This window comes from Anopheles marshallii, chromosome X (genome assembly GCF_943734725.1).
Source record: "Anopheles marshallii chromosome X, idAnoMarsDA_429_01, whole genome shotgun sequence".
In the NCBI taxonomy this organism is placed as follows: Eukaryota; Metazoa; Arthropoda; class Insecta; order Diptera; family Culicidae; genus Anopheles; species Anopheles marshallii.
The window spans coordinates 13,505,790-13,510,451 of record NC_071325.1 but is presented as its reverse complement, the minus strand read 5'-3'; the positions used below and the strand labels follow the sequence as shown (position 1 = coordinate 13,510,451).

General features: G+C 39.3%; 1 non-coding gene across 1 annotated transcript; it reads left to right on the top strand.

Moving 5' to 3' along the window:
* Window positions 1-3,004: 3,004 nt before the first annotated feature.
* LOC128714938 (U6 spliceosomal RNA) lies at window positions 3,005-3,111 on the top strand. Its single transcript, XR_008409910.1, has one exon. It is a non-coding gene; the product is annotated as a U6 spliceosomal RNA (small nuclear RNA).
* The last annotated feature ends 1,551 nt before the right edge of the window (window positions 3,112-4,662 follow it).

Sequence of the window (4,662 nt, the reverse complement as noted above, 5' to 3'; positions counted from 1 at the left end):
ACAATATGTTTGATCGCCTGATTGTTACGGCCAATGATGTTTATAATTGCATTTCATGTTTGTTCTTGATTTCGATCGAACGATTGATTCCTGTCGCAATGCTAACCAAAACAATAGTTATGATTTCTCAATTATTATTTGCTGCTACGCACGCATAAAATGTGTCACCTGTTGTCCTTGCTTAAAATGTGTCGCTTGTGTCGCGCTGATCGGTCGCGGTGCGATCGATTGCTATATTGATTATTTAAATTGCACTATGGTCTATTGTTTAATGCGAGGTGGTCTAAATTATTCTGATTGAAAAATAAACTGTATAGCAGTTATGTTACAATTTTACGCATGATAACTGGAAAATTAACGGAGATGGTGGATAAAAATATTGGAATTGTTCAATCTACATTGTTTCGGATCCTATGGCATCCGCCAATTACTAAGTTGCCGTCTGAGGACTTTTATCAAATAGATGATTTACACTTTAATCATATATTTATAGTTTACCTTGATGAACCAATACCAAAAATAAGGCCAGCTGTCGCTCAGTTCCTCTCAGAATCTAATTGCTTTGGATGTAGTATTCATATTTTATATTAATACTAATATTTATGTTGTAAGTCTACAACTATGGACACTCTGCGTACTGGAGATCTTATTATATTCAACATTCATTCCATTAGTTGCAAAAGTAAATTTATCCGAAACACATTTTATTGTACAGTAAAATAAAGCAAATAAATCAAATCAACGCAAAGCGTTATCGGAACTTGTACTGCTGTTAAAAAAAAAACGTTGTTAAACTCGCTCGGTATGCATTGCTATGCCCGACACGCGGTGAAGATGAAAATGCAAAATCGCATGCCCTTTTTAATTTGAGCTATTTTGTGGACGTCGATTGTAAAGCAAAGAGAGAAAGAAAAAAAATTACCCGCCAACGCTACGGGACAGCCAGAACCGGGACCGGGCAGTTCCGCATGGACTGCAATCGTGTCATAAATATTTAATGTTTCCGCCTCATTCAGTAGATGCTACATATGTACCGCAACGGTAAGCAGAACCCCACACGGGAGGATGGTGAAGCAATGGAGGAACAAATGGAGAGATAATGTAAAATAAAGCAGCGTGCTGGTGGGTAAGACGACGTTGTGTTGCAGATCGCGCGATGGAGACATGGAAAGCAAATAAAGAAGGAGAACGCATCCAATGAAAAGGTAGGAATAGCTTGAATTACGGGAGAGTTGGTAAACAACAAAGACATCTAATACGAGCAAATATATGTTTCTTTTGTTCCTTTGTTCTGATTGGTCCGGATGTGTTTTTGTTTTATAAATGGGGTTTCGATTAAAAAATAAAACATCGAAAAATCTCTAACTTTATTACAATATTTTAGAAAAATGACACTGTAAAGACAGTTACATAAGACGATATCTGGATTAGTATTTCTAGGGTCCGAGGTATGATGGGGTCAAATCTAATCCAGACCGGAAGACCTGCAGACCAGCGATTAAGAGGTATTTGGAATCTTGTCAACATCTACACCATATACAAACAGGTAGATAAGCTAGAGTCTAATAACTCCAAGGTCCCGTAATATTGAATATCGCTTATTAGATATTGTCCCTAATTATTCTAGCACGACTTGTTCCAGACCAAACCAGATTCTGGCACACGCTGATGACATATAAATCATTGGTCTAAGACATTCCTAAGGAGCATACACCTAATAACTTCAGGAGTAATGGATCGACTGATGACGGAGTTACTTAGTAAGTCTACTTAATAAGACACGAAACTTGCGAGAACACTGGCTGTGAATGTTCCACAAGATTACGATCTAAAGCAAATATAATTGAAAACTTTAGATTTCTAATGGAGACAGATAACATTTCCCACGTTAATGCACTCCATAAGCACACTGTCAAGTACACGCGTACCAAAACCCACTGCCTAATCGAATCTCTACCCAGGCTTATGGTAAACTAAACTCAACCAAATCCACCCGAAATTTGCATAATTTCCCAATTTGCTACAGATCGCTGAGTTTGACGAGCACGTAGTAGAAAAATGGAATACTTGTGCTGTTCCGCGTTATAAGCCCATTCACTGCCATTTTCTTACATAGAAAAAACCCAAAACACAGCTTAAAGGATAATGCGTCCCATACCGCGCAAAACCGACCCGACTGCCACCCAATCGCTGTTTTATTCGAGCGTCGCTTAATCCACGAAGAAAACCCCGCAACCGAGCCGAAGGATACAGGATTTCCATGATAAACTCCCAATAATGCGCCCGTTTGCGGTTTTGTACCGTGTCGAGAAGTCATCGTCTTTCACCGGAGCTACTCCGGTGCATTAGTGGCATTATTGAATAATCTTCAACGAGCAACACCCTCCGACCGTAATGAAATCAACACGGCTTCGAGAGTATCGTTTGCTGCGCGACGTTAACGAGCGCGGGCAAACGGTACACCCTTTAAAGGGTCTGGCAGCTGATTGTTCACAATTGCGCCCTCGGTCTAGGCCTGCTAAGGGGTAGCAGGGAATCCACCCGTCAATGTGCCGCTCGCATTATCTATCACAGATTTTTCAATCAAGTCTGTTCCGGTTTTCCCCCTGGTACCGTCCAATGATTGTTGGCGATGGTACCGGCCCGGGGGAAAGAAAAACATTGTTCTGAAGCTGTAGGGAGGGAGGGAGAATGGCTAGGTGTGGTTCAATAAGCACCAACAAATCCCACGTGGCCAATAGAAATGGAATGGATGAAAACATTTTGGTGCTCGGTCGGAAATTAGCATAATCGTGCAAAAAGTGTGACTTTAATTTCTTTTTCTAGTTTTTCTCACCATTTCTCAAACCATTATCATTTGTATTGATTCTTATTGTTTGATTGTATTGTTTTGATTGTGTGTCTGAATGTATATGGCTTATTTTATCGTCAATCGAGTGTTGGTGAATCTGATTCTGATCTCGGTATTTATTTTGAAAATTCGTAATTTTTCTAAGATTCGTTAGTCCTAACTTCGGCTGGACATATACTGAAATTGGAACGATACAGAGAAGATTAACATAGTCCCTGAGCAAGGATGACACGCAAAATCGTGAAGCGTTCCACATTTTTTAAAAACATCGAGACGGACGGAACCTACACATTCCAGCTATCAACGCTACAGCACTCTTGGTGAATCGGTATGTTGCCGAACAGGTAACATACCGAAAGGTAGTCCTGGAGTCACCTTCCACAAACTGGCGATGGATCTGGAAGAATATAAACTACCAACTGTCCTCGATCCAGAGTTCTGCACTCTACCTGTTCGTCAACGACAAGGTACCACACGGGATGCTAATGCAGAGGATGAACAGAGCATCGTCGGCCTGCGCGGTATGCTCCCAGCCAGAGACTCTGCTTGGAGCATACTGTTGCAAGAAATTGCAGTCATCGTTCCAAACCATTCCCTAAACTTCCCTTCCCTCTCCTTACCTGTCTTAAGTAACATAAGTTCAAGTAAGAGGACTCTTATCCTACGTTTGTTTGCAAACTGCATCATCCACATTGTTGTAAACAACAATGCTGCGATTGATGTAACAATCCTTAAATTTTCTTTGTAAAACTCTGTACGTCATCCTTTCGTGTTTCCCCTTCATTTTAATATCTAGAATGTAAGTTGTTTTTAATAAACGCTTTATAAATAAAAATCTATCTTCAAAGTTTCATAAATCCCTCAGATTAATCCGCGAAGATTCTCGGATCTTCGATGTTTCATAAATCTTCATACATTTGACACAGTCCCCAATTGACTATGAATATCCGAAGATTCTCAATTTGACCTCTAATTACCAAAAAATCGGTTTAAAGTTCTTCTTGGCGATTTACTAGATTATGTCTGCCATTTCTAGCTTACTAGTGTCACGTAGCCGAATAGCCTACCCTTGCTGCGGAGTAACGGTCCGGTTGGGATTTTGGCTCGGTCCTGTCGTGCGGGACCGGTACCGTAGTAAACTACACCGCGCAGTTCTAAAAAAGAAAGGGGAAATCTCTGAAGATTTATTAATCTTCAAGTTTCAAAATTCACTAAGAAATCGTGATTTAGCTCTAGTTTTGTACCATCTGACCAAAAAATATACCAAGAATTCCTATACTAATGAAATTAGTCAACTACTGTTTGCATTAGTTTGCATAAATCAATTTAGCTAACCAGTTTGATCTCGAGTTAACGCTCAGATTTGGTATCAATACCGGCTCCTCTAGCACCTATAAAACGATTCATCCTCACTAGAACAAGAATAGGTGTTTGCTTACTTACTTATTTACTTATTTATCAGGCTATGCAACCGGTTCGCGGTCTTGCTGCTAGTTAACCAAATTCTCTGCTGCTAGCAGTATTTGGATTATAGCAAAACTGTATAAATTCTTATTTCAGAGGATAAAATATACCAATAATCTTGATTTCTTAGTGAATTCATCTGCACCAAACTTTGATGATTTAATATTTTTTGTGGATTCTTGAATATTTTGAAAGTCGGAATACGATTCATGACTCTTCTCAACATATTTACTAGCCACAAACACTAGTCTATTTGATGGAGCACTTTTAATGACTATAAAGTATTCAAAATTAGATTACATAGACGCACGCAGGAGCAAGTTTTGTACTATAAATTGAAAATGATT